Source organism: Triturus cristatus, chromosome 7, assembly GCF_964204655.1.
Source record: "Triturus cristatus chromosome 7, aTriCri1.1, whole genome shotgun sequence".
Lineage (NCBI taxonomy): Eukaryota > Metazoa > Chordata > Amphibia > Caudata > Salamandridae > Triturus > Triturus cristatus.
The window spans coordinates 781,510,866-781,528,449 of record NC_140590.1 but is presented as its reverse complement, the minus strand read 5'-3'; the positions used below and the strand labels follow the sequence as shown (position 1 = coordinate 781,528,449).

The 17,584-nt window shown below is 44.6% G+C and overlaps 1 long non-coding RNA gene across 1 annotated transcript in view; it reads right to left on the bottom strand.

The window, feature by feature from the left end:
* Positions 1–15,945, bottom strand: part of LOC146810551 (uncharacterized) — an 87,073-nt gene extending 71,128 nt beyond the window's left edge. Inside the window, exon 1 of the long non-coding RNA XR_014965701.1 lies at positions 15,787–15,945. This is a non-coding gene — a long non-coding RNA (uncharacterized LOC146810551). The remainder of the gene's footprint in view (positions 1–15,786) is intronic.
* Positions 15,946–17,584: the final 1,639 nt, after the last annotated feature.

Below are 17,584 nucleotides of genomic sequence, written 5' to 3'. Positions count from 1 at the left end.
GTGCACATAAACAATCCAGAATGGCGATTTGTACCTTCTATGTACACGTACAAGTTGCAACTCGTCATTTTTTTAAATAATTGTTTATGTGCAGGATGGGACACCTTCCTTCACATAAACAGTCATTCATGGTAATTTGCTGTTTCTATGTGTGCTGCACAATGTTACATTATAGATAGAAACTGCAAAAACAAGGAGAAATTAGGCATTTCTCCTTGTTTCACCATGTTAAGACCAGGTTTTCCCTAGTCTTAATTTTGGCGCTGCCTCTTATTTACGCCACCCTTGTAAATATGGGGCAGCGTCAAAATTGATGAGTGTTGCGGTGGAATACCCACCGCAACACCCATTGCCCACCCCTTTCATGCTAAGTATAGTGTGAAAGGGTGCCTTATTTTCAAGGTGGCATTAAGCTATGTTAAGTGGCTTAACGCTGCCTTGTAAATAAGGCGAAGCCCCTACCGCCACAGGAACATCGTAAAAAGTGACACTCCTGTGGTGATAGGGGCTTGTAAATATGTCTCTCAGTTTCTAATGGCATTCATGCAGACACTCACAAAGTACGGGGGAGTCTTTTAGCTTAAAAGTATATTTTAACCTTCTCTTCTTCTTTTCCGTCATTCTCATGAAAGCTAACAGGAAAATACAATTATTGAAAAGTAACTCTCTGAAACTAACACATAGGTGTTTTCAATATGCTGCCATGTATATCATGGTGTGTGTAATGTGAGCGGTCATGGTCCTTCCATCTGTTGTTACTACCATAGAAGGAAATAGAAAGAGTAGCATCTTTTCAGTCCTAGACGCCAACCATCCTTCAGCAGCATTGTTTTGAATGATCCTCATTTTATGGGCTCATCCTCATTGTCTCCTATATACAATGGGCGTAGTCATGTACTCTATTCTATTGATACGGACTGACTACATCAGACCATGCCAAAGGACCATCATAAGAAATTCGACACATTAGAAACCATGCACATTGGTCGTGACTGTGGGTGACTTTAGGCCTCCATAGTGCTGTAGACCAGCATTATGTGATCATAGCACTGTGGGAAATTGAGCGTTCTTAGGACAGTATGTTGAGTCCGGGTGATTGCTGTATAATGGACAAGCACTGTGTCATATTGGGTCTGCGTGTTGTGATAGTATGTCCACGTTGTGTGATCCTGACAGAATGCTGAGTGATCATGGTCCTGCCACTGTGAATTTAGGTGGACTGGGCCAGCACTGTATATTGACACATGTACTTCCAATGCACCAACATTTGTTTAAATTTATTGAATTAGCCATTAGTGCACCTCTAGTTCTCTTCTCTGAATTTTTAATTTGAGAGCACCCATCAGTGGTGAACCAAAAGCCCGGCAGAACCCCAGACTGGATGCAGCTGCAAACTGTGAATACGGTGTGAAGGTATACCTTTCTTTGCAAGGTGACTTGGGGAAGGCTTTACCCTTAGAAATCCTAATAAGGGTCTGTGTGAAGGTCTGCTGGGTAGAGGCCCCAAACCTGAAAGGAAGGAGTCTTTTATCCAGAAATGTTGCCAACCCAGTAACAGCACTGGGAGCACAATCAGGCGAATGGCCGGTGTGCCCCTGGCACCTGGCGATAGAGACTTTGGATTTGCAGCGTTTATATTGACTTCTACTTCATCAGAGTTGCCACGTTTCCCAGGTCTATGTGTGACGTGCTAGTACTGGCAAGGATTTTTCTTTGAATTCACGGACTTGAAGTCCAGTTTTATAATGGAACAATTAATCTGCAAGACCCAGAATTCAAAGAAAACAAGCATTTGCATTGCAATAGGTCTCGCGTTTATGAGAGTTAGAGCTAGTGACGTCATAAATGACACTACCTTTTACCTATGTGTTTTTGTTTAGTGTGGAGTTTATGTATGTAGTGTGGAATGGAAATATGTGGGTTAGATTGGAACTGTTAGCTGTAGGTGGAATTGTGTGGTGTTGAGTGAATTTGTGTAGTGGAATAATGTGTCAGGGTGTGCAGTGGAATTATGTAGATTTTAATTATGTGGTATTGAGTTTACTGGAATTACGTGGAGTGGGATTATGTGTCAATGGTATTTTGTGTTGTGGAGTGGTATATAGTGGAGTTTACTTATGTGGTGCGCTGTTGAATTTTGTGGCATGATGTGGAATTTTGTGCTGTGGATTGGATGTATGTGGTATGTTGTGTAATTGTGTTGTTGAGTTGAATTATGTGGTTTGTTCTTGAATTATGTGGTGGGGATTGAAAATAAGTAGCGGTGAAATGTGTGGCATGGAAGTTGGTAGCGCTGAGTGAAAATTATGTTGAGTTGTATTATGTGGCATGGTGTGGAGTGTATTTATGTGGAGTGTTGTTATGTGGCATAGAGTGGATTTATGTGGAGTGCATTTATGTGCTATGGAGTAGAATGTAACTATGTGGAGTTAAATTATGTGGTGTTGAGTGCTGTTATGTGCAGTGTAGTTATGTTGTGTGGTGAATTTTGTGGGGCTGAATTGTGTGGCGTTTTGTGGAATTATGTGGCATGGTGTGGTGTATAATTGTGTGGAGTGGAATTATGTGGCATGTTGCGGAGTTGTATTTTGTGGAGTGGAATTATTTGTTTTGGAGTGCTTTGTAATTATGTAGATTGTAGTGGGATTATGTGTAGTTGAATTTTGGCGTTGAATTGTGTTGTGTGGAGTGTAATTATGTGGTTTGGAGTGATATTAAGTTGCATGGAGTGCTAATATGTGAGTGGAATTATGAGGTTTGGAATTAAGCGGAAATATGTGGTTTTTAATTTTTAGAATTGTAATTATGTGGCATGGAATGTTGTGGAGTGGAATTATGTGTAGTTGAATTGTGTGGCATGGAATTACGAGATGTTCAAACGTGCTGCGTGTGGTAGAATTATTTGATGTGGATTTGGCATGTCTTGTACGTTTCGTCTTTTATGTCATGGGGTATAAATTGTTGATTGCCTCTTTATCTTTGTAAAATTAATTCAGGCAGTTTTTTTTAGCTTTATTATTAGTAATTTGATGAGTGTTTGCAGCATTGCACCTACACTATACTAAAGAAAGTGGTAAAAGAAAAAGTTAAAGAGGTTATATAAAAACGAATACATATTTATTCACCTCATTTACAAGTTTTCAAAAGCTGAAGCCTAATAATATGTGACAAGAGACTTGTAAAAAAAATATAGTGAACGATTACATGTATTAGGGATTCTCACTAGGCCTGGGCAAAATTTCCGTTCCGTTCGTGGAATTTGCGATAATTTGGCATTTCCGCGTTCCGCGGAGAGCGCGGAAATGTCAAAATTTCCGCATTCCGCAGCTTTGCGATAATTTGGTTCTTGCTTGCGCTGTAAAATAATACATTCCCGCGCGCGCGCGATCGCCTTACCTGAATCCCCGCGTTCGCCGACAAGTTTTCCCGATCCGGTCGCGTTCTCCATGAGATATTGTATTGTTTTAGCCATTTGCGCTGTCTCGCGACAGTTCGCGTCCGCAGTGACATCATGCGTCACGCGATCACGTCTTTTTTCTCGCGATCATGCACCGCGAGACAACTGAAAACAAGATGGCCGCACTCGCAAGCAACCACATGGGTAAGTTGGCGACCCGCAACCATGCAGAAAATCTCGCGAACATGCCGGAAAAAAACTTCCGCATTTTCGCGATATTTCCGCTTGTTTGCGGAGATTTTTAACATTTTCGCGATAATTTGCGAATGTCGCTTTCGCAAATTCCGCCCACCCCTAATTCTCACTTCTCATGAGCGGAGTGAACACAGTTGAAGATTGTTTTGGTGGTTAAATGAAAACATGTCACCAAACATTAGAACACCACATGGCTATTCAAAATGCCCATTGTGTGCCATTAGTAGGGTGATCGCCTGACGAATATACTCTTGGACAGTCAGCTCAGATGCACAACTTGGAAAGAAACAAATGCCAAAATAATGTGTGCATACCGAGAACATAAAACAAGCAGCGGAACCCGGAAGACAAAAAACATGAGAGATGATTCGCAGGCCAGCTACCTGACTCTGTATACACTGAACTTGGGACACGATTCTGCATGTCTACCATTTAGCAACACTATTGTCTGTAGACATGCTAATAAATATTTTGTGGACAGGATGCTTGGTATTTAAGAACTTCTACTCCTGGGTTGCTAAATACAGCCCTGAATCAGTAGGAGATCTGCCCTGCAAACTTTGATGCAGCTGCCCTAGCAAGTATTTTCCAGCCCACCACTACTGCTGCAGTCTTTTGTAAAACTTACATGAAAAAAGGGAAATTTCAACTCCCAGAATCCACAGTGCTGTGGTTTAGAAAGTTATGACTGGCTAAAATTGGTCCTGATGGCATGGGGGCTGGTTTAAGTATTTAGTGGCAGCAGTGTAACTAAGGAATATCTATACCTTTAAAAACATAATTATGATACATGTTTATACAACGCAATACACATATGTAGGTACATATCTATAGTCCAAATAAATACTTATATCCAGAGAGATATTCTGTATATTTGTGATTGGGTATGGCGGTTATGTGGGGACGATACAATTCTTGAGTAGTCTTCTGAAGATAAGGTGGTTATTCGTGGATCTTGTGTTGGGGAGTAAAGAGTTCCATAGTTTGACTGCTTGTGATGTGCCACCCATTGTTTTTTTCCTATATGGTGGGATTTTGAGGCGGGGTGCCACATTAGAGCGGAGGTTCCTTTGTTGAATGTATTTTGTGATTTTATTCCTAATGAAGAGCGGTCCTGTACCATGTATCGCTTTGTGGGTGATAGAAAGCAGCTTGAATGTGGATCTTCTTGCCACTGTTAACCAATGTAGGACTCTCAAGGCAGGGGAGATGTGGGCTTGCAGTTTTATATGTAAGAGAAGTCAGACAGACGAGTTCTGAATTCATTGTAGTCTTTTCATAGTTGTTAAAGGTGATCTGTGGTGGAGGCAATTGGCATAATCGAGTTTGGATGGAACAAGAGAGATGGTAGCCTGGACCTTTTGTGTGAATCCCAGGTAGGCGAAGAAGAGTCACAGAGTTTTTATAGTACCAAAGCTTGATCTTGCTGGTTTGTCCACTTGGGCATTCATTGATAGCTTGGAGTCCATGGTCATTCCAAGGTTTCTTACTTCCTCCGATCCTTTAAACTGTGTTCCCAGATTATCAGGCCACGCGGCAAGAGGGGCATCATTTTTCCAAACACCACACATCCGTATTTCTGTTTTGGAAGCATTCAATTTGAGATGGCTCCATGTCATCCATTGATCCACAGCTCTGAGATACCTGAAAATTGGAGAGTTTCCAATATCTTTGGGGCATTCCAGTTGAAGGGGTATTTGTGTATTATCTGCATAGTTATAGCACCGGAAGGATGTCAATGCACTGTGCATTTCCCGTTCTTTGGGGGTCAGCCTTCTTCTGACTGTCAGTCCATGGTCCTTTTTGGGGGTTTTTGAGGCCTACGGCCCTTCCTTCCTAATAGCTCCAGGTCTCATTTTTTAGGTGGGGGTCAAGCGTCGCTTGAACCAAGATGGGAGCCGCCTGGGATTCTCAGGTGTTGTGTGCTTACTGGCGGTTTTTACTGTCTTTAGGTCCTGGGGGTCTCAGACCTTTTACTGGTGTTTGGTGGTATTGGCACAGTTTATATCTGCTGCTATTTCAATACCTTGTGGGTTTTTTTCTTAGGTGGGGACTGAGGTGACAGAGCTCAGGTCCCTGTGACCTACCCATAGAGTCTGGAGGAGGTTCTGGAGTCGTTGCTCCGTCAGTTCCTGTTTGAGAGTCATTTGTTATTTTGGGCCGAATTGGACGTTATGGTGCAGTGATCAGCGGATGGCTGTTGCTATGGTTGCCTTTTGGATTTTGGGCTGCTGTTGCCTGTTTCTGCACTGGGTCCCGTCCCACTGAACGTGCCTCGTTTTTTGATGTTGGATTGGGTCCTCTCTGGGTTTTTGACCTGTGGGTTTCCCCATGCAGCCTAGTGGGGGTGGGGGGGTGCTGTTTTCCTTTGCCCATTGGTTGCATTTTGGGCTCCTTGGTTCCTTGGGCTTTTTGCGCTTTGGTTTGTGGACGCATGGCTCTTAGTACTTTTCTGTTTGTTCAGATTCTGGATTTCTGGACCACTGTGGTGTTGTTCCTCAGGCGAAGTTGTCATGCTGGTTCCCATCATTTTGCCTCTGGGCAGTTTGGGGCATCCCCATTTCCTTGGGCATCCGCTGCCAGGTAGCTTTGTTCTCAGTGGTGGCGGTGCTGCTCCCCCCTGTGGCTGTCGCCGGTGTGACTCTGGCTATGGGGTTTTGGGATGCTCCTCCGTTCTCTTCTCTTTCTCTCCGGCCATTTTTCAGGGATCCTCGTGGATTGCGGTGCGTGGTGCATCTTCGGTTGCTCACTTGTGCAGTCCATCGTTCCTCTGGTCCTGGGGGCGATTTTGCCTGCTTTTTTCTTGGTTGTTTTTCTTTTTCCTTGTTGCCAGCCTGTCATTTTGTGTCTTTCTCTCTCCTGTTTCTGCTTCCTGAGATCGCTTTTCGATCTGTCGGATGCTCCTTATCCATTCTCCGAGGTTTTGGCTGTGGTTGTTTGGTGGCTTCGGGGGTTCTCTCGGTGCCGGTCCTGGCCAGATGTTTGGTTTGGGGTTCCACTCTCTAGGGCAGTCTCTGCTGACAGGGGAGGCACCGTTTTGCTTGGGCAGTTGGGTTTCAGACTCTTTCTTGCTCTGATTTTCCTGGTCAGGTTTCAGTTTTCTAGGCGGGTTTGTTCAATTTTTGGGGGCCGTTTCTGCCCACCCTGTGGTGTCTTTGGGGGGGTTCTCTTGCGCTATTGGCTCCTTCTCTGGGTTGATTGGGGGGTCCAGGGATTGATTGCAGATACTCTTAAGGCTTGGGGCATTCGAATAGACAGTTGTCCAACTGAAAAGTACCCACAAGTGCTTCTTCAGAGGTCACAAAACCAAGTAGCGCCTCGTACACAGTGTAGCACATTAAGGGGTACGAAGACAATTTCAAGCCAATCATTCAACAACAACATTAAAGTTGAGCTACATAAAGGCACCACCACCAGACTTTGCAAGGAGGTGAGCAGCTCCCAGGTCAACAAACAGGAAGATTGGGCATGGCTTTCCGTTGCATTGCATTCCAAGGGTTGGGAAAACTCCTAGTAAAAGGGACACACCAAACTTGTATGGTGTATATAAATGTGGCCCAGCAGGGAGGCTTAAAATAGACAACCATAAAGGCACTAAAATGGAGACATTAAACAATAAGCTTAGGCTAATTAGCTGGAACGTGGCAGGGTTTAATTCGATCATGACCAATAATGAAGCCATGAAACTATTGATGTCTGGAGACATTTTATGCTTGCAGGAAACTTGGATGGAAACAGCCAACTACATTAAAGGCTACCAGGCCTTCCATACAATGGCAAGCAAAAAAAACATCTTTGGAAGACCAAGCGGAGGGATCTCGATATTTGCAAAATTAAATCTGCAACTACAATTCGAGGATTGGCCCACATATGCACCAGATGTCCAGATTATAACAATAAATAGGCTTAGTGTAGAGGGCACTCCATTCAAACTTGGAGTAATTAACCTATATGTCAACCCCCAAAAAAAGGATAAAAACATAAACATCAGAAGGATCATTAGGACAGTTAGAGCATACCTCCACGAGAACCCCTGGACATGAATGCATCATTACTGGGGATTTTAACATCAGAGACTTATGTGCCACGGAACAAAATCACGAGGACCGTAGTCGCAAGCTTATGGAAACCTGCATTAACGAATTTAACCTGGGATCCGCGAATAACGTATGCCAGCTGACAACTACTCCACAACCTACATTTAAGAATATCTCCATGCTTGACTATATTTTCCTGAGTAAGAATTTGTTGAGGAGATGCGTAGAGTATAAGGTACTATCCACTTCCGGAAGCGATCATCAACCAATCTCTGCTTTGGTCAACATTAGCAGCATGAGGCATGAGGAATATCTAGCTGTAGGCAACATGCTCAGTCTAGATCACGGGTACTCATAGTACGGCCCGCGGGCCGTTGGCGGCCCGGCAAGCCTTCCTTGGCGGCCCGCGGACCTTGCAGACAGTGCCTGTGCCCTGCGCTTGTCAGCGAACACCGCCGGTTACAGCAGCGCGGAGCTGTGAGGCCGGGCGATTCTTTTAAAGGCCATTTACTTGTTAATGAGGCTTTGTTGTATTTCACCTCTTCTTAGCACCCCTGCATCTCCCCTCTGATTGAGTGGAGATGCAGGGGCGCTAAGAAGAGGTGAAATACAACAAAGTCTCATTAACAAGTGAATGGTCTTTAAAAGACCTGTGAAGTACTTGGGTGCGGCGGCCGTGTGCATTCCCTGGAAGCCGTCTCAGCGCGGGGTCAGAGGACAGCAGGGTGAGGTGATGGGAGGGCAGCAGGGAGTGAGAGCAGGGGGTGAGGTGACAGCGGGAGGAAGACAGAGTGCAACAGAGGGAGGAAGAGGGAGGGAGAGAGAGGGAGAGGAGGAAGACAGGGAGAGGAGGAAGACAGGGAGAGGAGGAAGACAGGGAGAGGAGGAAGACAGGGAGAGGAGGAAGACAGGGAGAGGAGGAAGACAGGGAGAGAGGGGAAGACAGGGAGACAGAGAGGGAGACAGAGGGAGGGGGAGGGAGGGAGGGAGAAGGAGGGAGACGGAGGGAGAACGGAGGAGGGAGGGAGGGAGACAGAGTGAGAGATAGATAGATAGATAGATAGAGAGGGCGGGAGACAGAGTGAGAGATAGATAGATAGATAGATAGAGAGGGCGGGAGACAGAGTGAGAGATAGATAGATAGATAGATAGAGAGGGCGGGAGACAGAGTGAGAGATAGATAGATAGATAGATAGATAGATAGATAGATAGATAGATAGAGAGGGCGGGAGACAGAGTGATAGATAGATAGATAGATAGATAGATAGATAGATAGATAGATAGATAGATAGATAGATAGATAGATAGAGCGGGAGACAGGTAGATAGATAGATAGATAGATAGATAGGGCGGGAGACAGAGTGATAGATAGATAGATAGATAGAGCGGGAGACAGAGTGATAGATAGATAGATAGATAGATAGATAAAGTGGGAGACAGAGTGATAGATAGGGCGGGAGACAGAGAGATAGATAGATAGGGCGGGAGACAGAGAGATAGATAGATAGATAGGGCGGGAGACAGAGAGATAGATAGATAGGGCGGGAGATAGATAGATAGATAGATAGATAGATAGATAGATAGATAGATAGATAGATAGATAGATAGATAGATAGATAGATAGATATGCATACCGGGTCTGGTGGCTCAGTAGATGAAGGCGTCTGCTGCAGTGGCCTGTGTTCAACCTCATGGTCATAGTTTTTTTTGTGCTCTAGCCCCGCCCCCTCCCCCCACTGGCCCCGCCCCCACCGGTGCGGCCCTCAGCCAGAAACCACACTGTAAATTTGGCCCCCGAGAGAAAGTTTGTGAGTACCCATGGTCTAGATAATGAAACAGCCTCAATTAAACAAATCAAATGGGGACCTATAAGGCGGTCAAAGTACATCAAATGGAAGCCCAACACATGCATAAATGGCCCACAGACCAGCTGGGCATAAATCATGATTTCGCTATTCAATGCATTAACTCCAGGAAAGCAATTTACTCATAATAATAAACACATACAATTGGGGAAATTTAACTACATGGACAATCAAATCTTCGTACAGAGCAAAAAGAGCTGCCGATTGGCAGAATCAAAGCATAGGAAGGAAAAGTCTATCCATACGGAAAGACAATTGAAGACAGCAAAAAAAAACACAAAAAAATTGCTTGGCAACTAAAACAATCCAGTATAGAGGAAAAATGGAGAATCATTTATACATTACTAGCACCCAACAAAAGCAAGGAATTTTGGAGATACATTAATGGCCTACATGGTGGCCATCACATTCACAATGCCGTGCCTGCCAACAAATGGGCTGTTCATGCCACCAACCTATACGTCGACCAGAAAACACCTATGGAAAGCATTGCCAAAGAAGAAGACCACCAACATGAGGAGAGCAATGCGGTGGATCTACATCAAACAGAAAGGGAAATATTAACCATCCTCCAGGGCATCAGGAGGGATGGGGCGCCAGGGCCCAACGGGTTGCCTGGGCATATCTTTAAGGAAGATCGCGAATACTGGGCACCCCACATTCAAACCTTATTCAATCATTGTTACAATTTTTCTGTTGTTCCGGACTCATGGAAAGGTTCCATCCTACATCCCATTTACAAAAAGGGGGATGCATCAGATCCAGGGAATTATAGATTGATTGCACTACTGGATGTGGAAGGAAAGGCATATGCAAAAAGGCTCTTGAAAGAACTAGAGACATGGATCACGAAAAAACAAGTAATCCTGCATTACCAGACTGGCTTTCGGCCGAACTCGTCGACCATGGATAATGCCATTGCACTTTCATATCTGGCAATGAAGGCAACTGGACCCGTCTCCCCACCACTATATGCATGCTTTGTGGACTATAGCGCAGCCTTTGATGGAGTCGATCGAAACATTCTGTGGGCAAAATTGGCTAAGTGGGGCATACCACGGAAACTGCTTGCGGCTATCCTATCACTCTATACCGGCACGTGGGTGCGAGTAAAGCTCACTAGCATATGCGCAACTGCTATGATCTTCACAAACAGGGGGTTAAAACAGGGCTGCGTGATCGCCCCCACCCTGTTTAATTTATACACTGCTGATCTGGGAGAATCACTGTTAAAAACTAACATCTTTCCCCCAAAATTGGGCCACCTCAGACTGCCAATCATGCAGTATGCAGATGATCTCGTCCTGTTGGATTACACAAGAATTGGCATGAAAATGGCATTAGAGACGCTACATAACTATAACATGGAAAACAAGCTTGTAGCCAATGCATCTAAGACCAAAGTGCTGATATTTGGTCACAAGCCAAAAAAACAAACACTGGCATGGCAGCTGGGTCCTCTAAAGATAAGCACGACCAACAAGTACACCTATCTAGGAGTACAATTTGCAGACACTGGCAGACCTGTCCAGCAGGTCAAAGCATTGGAGGCAAAAGCAGCTAAACTAACGTATGGTTTGTGCAAACTACATCACAAGCTTGTAAGTCCCTCAACGGAGGGGATCCGACAAGTCATGCAAGCCAAGCTAATGCCAACACTGAGTTATGGCCACCTTGTCTTCCCTGGTCTGCTGACTAAAAAACTGGAGGGTCTATACACAATGGCATATAGAAAAGTTTTCAAGCTACCACATACGACCAGGCGTTCACTGATCCGATTAGAGTTCAATATTACAACAATGGACATTGAATGTAAAAAAGACATAGTCAAATTCCAACACAACGTGACCAATGCATGCCCGGGCTCTATCAGGGCAGTGCTACAGGTGGTCTTCACAGACAATAACAGTCGTTGGGCGAGGTATCTATTGATTGCCAAACAAACACTGGGACCATCAATCGAACCACCTACAGATATACCATTAACAAAGTGTAGAGTAAAGATCCAGCTAAAAAAGTGTGGCAAGAACATCTCGAGGCAACAGGACCTTGAACGGATCAGATCGGTCCTGGGTGCAGAAGGCCTTGTTAACTCACATGAAAGTACCACATGCCAGCCCTACTTAAAAGCCGGCCTTGGAAGACAAGCCCTACAAAATGTTACGAGAGTGAGGCTCTTAACCTTGCCAATACAAGATTATAGAGCCCACTGGAAAAACTGGTCATCAAGTGGCTCCGGCTGCTGCCTGTGTCATTATCACACAGAATCTGCGGAGCATGTTATTTGTTGTTGCCCAGCCTTGCTTTCTCCAAGGCGCTTGTATTTAGGAACCATGCTTCTATATCACAGCGTTAGATCATGCAAGGAGGCCTTAAGGCATATCTACACCACCACAATCCCGACGGAGCTGGCAATAATTGGGAAGTTGTATGCAGCTGCTGAAATGCTCATACGAACAGCCAGAGAAGAGTCAGCTGAATATACTATGTCTCAGCACCACCGATATTTGAACTCTGCACACCCCCCATGTCAAATTCTGCATATGTTGCCACTAAAGGGACTGTTTTTAGTCACTGTATAGCATTTTTGCTTTTTAAACTTGCTGCTTTAATCAGATTTTATGTTTTTAACTTGCACTTTTATCGTTTTTGTAAAAGATTTTAAATAATCATACAATAAAGGATTACGAACAGGATTGATGGCAGCCACTTCTGTTCTGGTTCCTTGGGCTCTTTTCCATCTACCCTCTTTCGTCCTTTTTCTATTGTCCCATTGGGACCCTGCCCTTGGGGTTTTGTCTCCCCTTTGCCCTTCTCCTGCTCTGGTTCAAGTTTTGGGTTGATGGCTGTTCTATCCCACCTTGGTGTGGAGGGGTCGGTTCCTCCTCCATTGTTGGTTTCCACTGTTGCCAGTCTGTGGGGTTGGGGGGCCCCTCGGGGTGTTTTGGTGGCGGTGGGCCTCTGGTCCCTGTGCTCAGGGTTTTTCCTCTCTTTGACGGGAGTTGCCTGTTCTTTGGGGGATGCCAGTCTTGGTGTTTTGGGCTCCATTCGACAGGCGATTCCATTGTTCTGTCCCAGCCTTAGGGTAGAGCTCATTGCTCTTTGGATATACAGGGGATACCTGTGCGCCCCTCATGCTCCTATGTAATCCCTGTTTTGTTCCTTGGGGTTGCTGCCTCTTCTGGCATGGGAGCTGTTTCCATTTGGGTTCGCCTGTGTCCTCATGATGGCTCATTGCATCTCTGTGTGCCCTGCTGTTTCCTGGTCGCTCTGACTTGGCCCTCTTTGGGTCTCTCTATCCTGTTTGGGGGTTCTGTGGCTGGGTCTCTTTGCCTCTTGCCCCTTTGCCTTGTTTCCAGGGTACTTTTTCAATGGTTGTTGATCCTCCGTCTTGTTTTCCTTCTATTCCTTTTGTCCGGGGAACGACTGTTGGTTGGGGCAGCTCTGGTGACTCTGTTTTTGTTGGCACTTTTTTGTCCTCTTCATTTTTGGCTTCCTCCGTTGCTCCTGTTGTCCGTAGGGACCATTGTCAGGTTCCCAGGGATCTAATCCCCGCTTTCCCTCTGTGCTGTCTTTCCCCTTTCTCAATCCATTGCATTTGGTAGCTTGGCTCTTGGGCATGTCGCATTGGTGTTTTAGGAGCTTTTCTCTGTTTGCACCAAGTGTTCAGTGGCTCTGTTGGGATTCTGCTATTGCATCTTCTGCTGCACCAGGGTGCTCCTTTTGTGCAGTGGTATGTGGTTCATGGGGTGGATCTGGTTGCAGGGGTTCTGGTTGTGCCTCTGGCATTTTTGGTGGCTGTTCTGGTTGCTTCAGCCTTTCTCTCTTGACTCCTCTGTGGACTCCTTTATTTCTGCTTCTCAGGGCTCTGGCTCTGCTCTGAGTGTTTGCCACTTTGGTGGGCATTTGTTCTGGAGTCTTGTATTTTTCGCTCATTACTCCAGTTGTTGTTTCACCCTGGGACTTGCCTCCTGTTCTTCAGGGTGTCATTTTTCCCTTATGTTGGGCTTACAGTACGTGTCCGCTCACTGGCATTTTATTGGCCGTTCCTTCGGCTCGAGGTTTGGGGGAGTTTGAGGCTTTCCTGGTGTCCTGTCCCTCTTTCTGGCTTTTGCATGGTTGGCTGGTTAATTTCTTGAGTCCGACCTTAGTTCTTCCTGTTTTTGCTGGTGGGGGTGTTGGTCCTCTCATTTTTAGCTATGCAGCGGACTCTTCTGTCTTGCAGCACGCTTCGGTTTTTGCTTTTCTCCTGTTTGTCTTCATTGGCCCTGGTTGCCCCTTCTCCTCTCGGTGAAGGGCTGTGGCTGGCTTTTTGTCAGTCTTCTGGTTCTTTGGGTCCGGCTCCTCCTGTCCAGGTTTGGTGGTGCTCTCTGTGTTCTGTTTCCCCTTCCTGGCCTGTGCTGTGGGAGTTTTTCTCTCCAAGAGATCGTCGGGCTACCTCTTGGATGTCGCCTCGCTGTTTTGCTCAGCGTTTTCGACTGATGATGTTGCATGCTGTGATCGCTGCTTTTGCTGCGGGTTTTGGGTATGCAATTCTTTCATGTGTTTGTTCTTGCAATAGGGATTCCCTACTGTTAATCTTCTTTTTTGTGTTTGAGGCTTGTTACTGCAATGACTGGGATGAGGAGGACATATTAGGGGTATTGTCCCATTACTTACCAGTAATCTTCATTTCACGGATTAAAGTCCTCCTCGTCCCTGTCATGTCCCCCCGACCGCCCCCGTTTGTTGTTTCTGGTCTTGTTACTAGCAGGCATGGAGGCGAGTAGAAGGGGCCTTTAATCTATGAAAATGTTTTTAAAAATGCTAGCGCGTTAGAGTGCCTATCGGTAGGCGGGACTTCCTCGTTATGTAATGACTGGGTCAAAGAGGACCTTAATCGGGGTAATGAAGATTACTATTAAGCAAAGGGACAATTACACTCAGGGGCGTTTTGGAATAGGCCCAGGAGAAATGTAAATCACAGTGGCGTAATCTGGCATAGCTTTCAGCATTTTGTATTCTACTTGTCATGTGAAATGCCCAAGATTACGCCATTACATGAGTCGCGTAATTGAGATGTCATTCAGGTAAAAACCTTATAGTGGGAGCATGACAACAACACAAATGAACAATGCGAGAAGCCATTGCCAGTGCCATGTCAAATTTTGCGCTTTTGTTTTAGTGTGAAATGTGTAGTAGACTAGTATTGTAGGTCTTGCTGCTCAGCCAGAGTGGAATGTTGGTGCGTGGTTAGAATGGAGTGTTGGAATACCTGAGGGTGAGGATCAGTTGAGGACGGGCTGAGCAGCAAGTGGGCTGCTCCTAGTGGCCCCCCCCTTGATACTTATCTTCTGATTAATAAAGCATTCTTCATATGCTACACCTCGTCTACTTCCAATTATTTCATCTTATTACATCTGGCGACGATCCGGAAGAACCTGCCTGTGCTGCCTTAACAGATGGTTAAACAGAAAACTGAAATTACCTAAGGTAAAGCACCTATCTTGAAACAGTAATCTACGTACTTAAGAACCTGACACCAGGGGCCCCACCAGTGACCACCATCGGTCGCCCGCTGAAGTGTGTCAGGACTCGAGGCTCTTCCTGCTACCTTCCTCACTTACAGTTTGCCGGTTCCTGCCTTTGGATCTTTATAGCTATCGGACCTGTGCCTGCCAGTTCCTGGGTTATCGGTCGCTCTTCCGTCAAACCAGGATCGGTATGAGAGCTATCTGAGGAGAGTTCAACAGATATGAAAATCAGAGCTCTAAGGAGTGTTCAACTGGTAGAGAGAACTGGCAGGCATGAAAACGATCTCCACGTTTTGACAGGTTAGAGAGCCTTGTAATTTATTTGTCGCATGTGGAAGTGAATGGATGGTCACTGCCACCTACTGGAGGTAAAAGGAACTTTTATTCGCCTGAAAACGTATCCTCTGTACATCCTAGTACAAGTGCTGTTGATCGATTCGAGGAGTGAGACTGCCTAATTTCGTTTGCTGTGGTTTAGCACCCGGGTGAGCAGTTCATCTGTGTATGTCAGTTTGGGCACTTCATTTTATGAGAACCTTCGCACCCACTTTCAACCCTTGGGGTCTTTTGGAGTCATTTTTGGGTTTTCCCAGCGTTGACTGTGAGTACTTTGTTTAGTTGTTTTATTTCTACGCATCGCTGTGGAGCACCCTAAGGCAGTTAAACCGCTGTCTCAGTTTAAATTTAGCACGAGCTATACTCAGTGCGCTCGAGCTCACCTGCATCTCCTCGCGAGGCGTTTCTGCTTCCATGACGATCAGAGCTGCTTGTGGACGCCTGTGTGCACTGACACACCGTGAGCCACCCACGTCAAGAAGCGTGCCGCCATATTGTGTTTCCACCGGAGCTCTGCACTTTAGCCACTCTATCTTCCGGTGTTCACCCAGTAGTGGTGCTTCTGCCAACATTCCCCAACCACGTTTGTTTTCTGTTTGGGGGACAATAAAGTTTTTTTTTCAGTACAGCACTAGGACATCGTACTCTAATTCTTCAAAGACCTTCCTGTTCAAATGCTCTGGTGAGTTACGCCTTTTCGATGCCAAGATCTAGTTGTGTCACAGCATCTAGGTGAAGTGATTTCATGAATCACCTAGGATACCCAATGCCAATTTCAGGATATGACCAGTCTCGTTTATTTTCTGCAAGCAACACTATCCATCTAGAGCAACGTTTCACGCCCCTTCAGAAGAACGCCTAATTCATGCTTCTGTATTGAATTAATATTCATCTTTACATTGATGTACTGGTCATCGGCCAAGCCTCTAAGGAATTTTTTTCTTCTTTCTAGTGTTGGTGTTGTTATTATCATTATCTCTCAGGTCCATCTAATAAAAAAGTTCATTCAACCATTCATTCATTCGTGAGGCATATTTAAAAAAAAAAAAAAAGAATAGAAGATTTATTTATTTTAAAATTGCTGCAATATGTTTTTCCATTCCGTTGACATAGCAGTCTTTATGGACAAGGGTTTCATATAGCTTTCTTCTTATGATATTGATCTGTTACATGTTTCCAGAAGGGAACTTTTTATTAGTTTAGGTATACGAGTGAATAACCTACAGTCTGTAACAACATTTTTCATTATTTGAGTTGGTCCATAACGTGTAATTTTTTCTATTAGGTAATTTATCTGTTACAAGTTCCAGATGGGAATGTTCATTAGTTTAGGTTTATATATAGCCTACTACAGCCAGTAACAGAATTTCTATGGTATGCATACATTGCCGTGTCATTTCACTTGTACGTGGATATGCCACATACGTTATTACTGAATAGTATTTTACTCATCTGCAGAGAAATAATTTTCATTATTGAAGTATGCACTGGTTCATAACGTGGAATTTTTCCCTTAGCTAATTAATCTGTTACAAGTTCCTAATGGGAATTTTCATTAGTTTAGGTTTATGTATAGATAGCCTTCTAAATTCAGCCAGTAACAGAATTTTCATGGTACGCATGCATTGTCTGTGTCATTTCACATGTACGTGGAGATGTCACATAAATTATTACTGTACGTTATTTAATTTAACTGCTTGATTATAATTTGCATTTATTAAGGTACACCTACGGCTATGTGGTCTTCCACTTTTGCGTGGGTAGGTCACTTTCAGGTATACATCTTGTAAGCCTACTGGCTTTGTGATATTCACTTGTACGTGCAGATATCACCTGATGTGTTTCTACTTCTTATTTCTTTACTTTACTGAATTTATTCACTTCTTCTCTTGGTTCTGGTACACGATTCCACACCCTTTTCTGTCACGTTAGGCTTATTTTATAGTTCAACAGGGTGCAGTTACAGGCATGCTATGTCTTTTGCTCTTAATTAATGCAATGTATTTTTGTTAATGAATGATTGCATGTCTTTTTCCTGATTCATATTGTTACTGTACTTGCAGAATTCTTTTGTTTCTGTTTAAAAGGGGGAAGGTGATGTAGTAGACTAGTATTGTAGGTCTTGCTGCTCAGCCAGAGTGGAATGTTGGTGTGTGGTTAGAATGGAGTGTTGGAATGCCT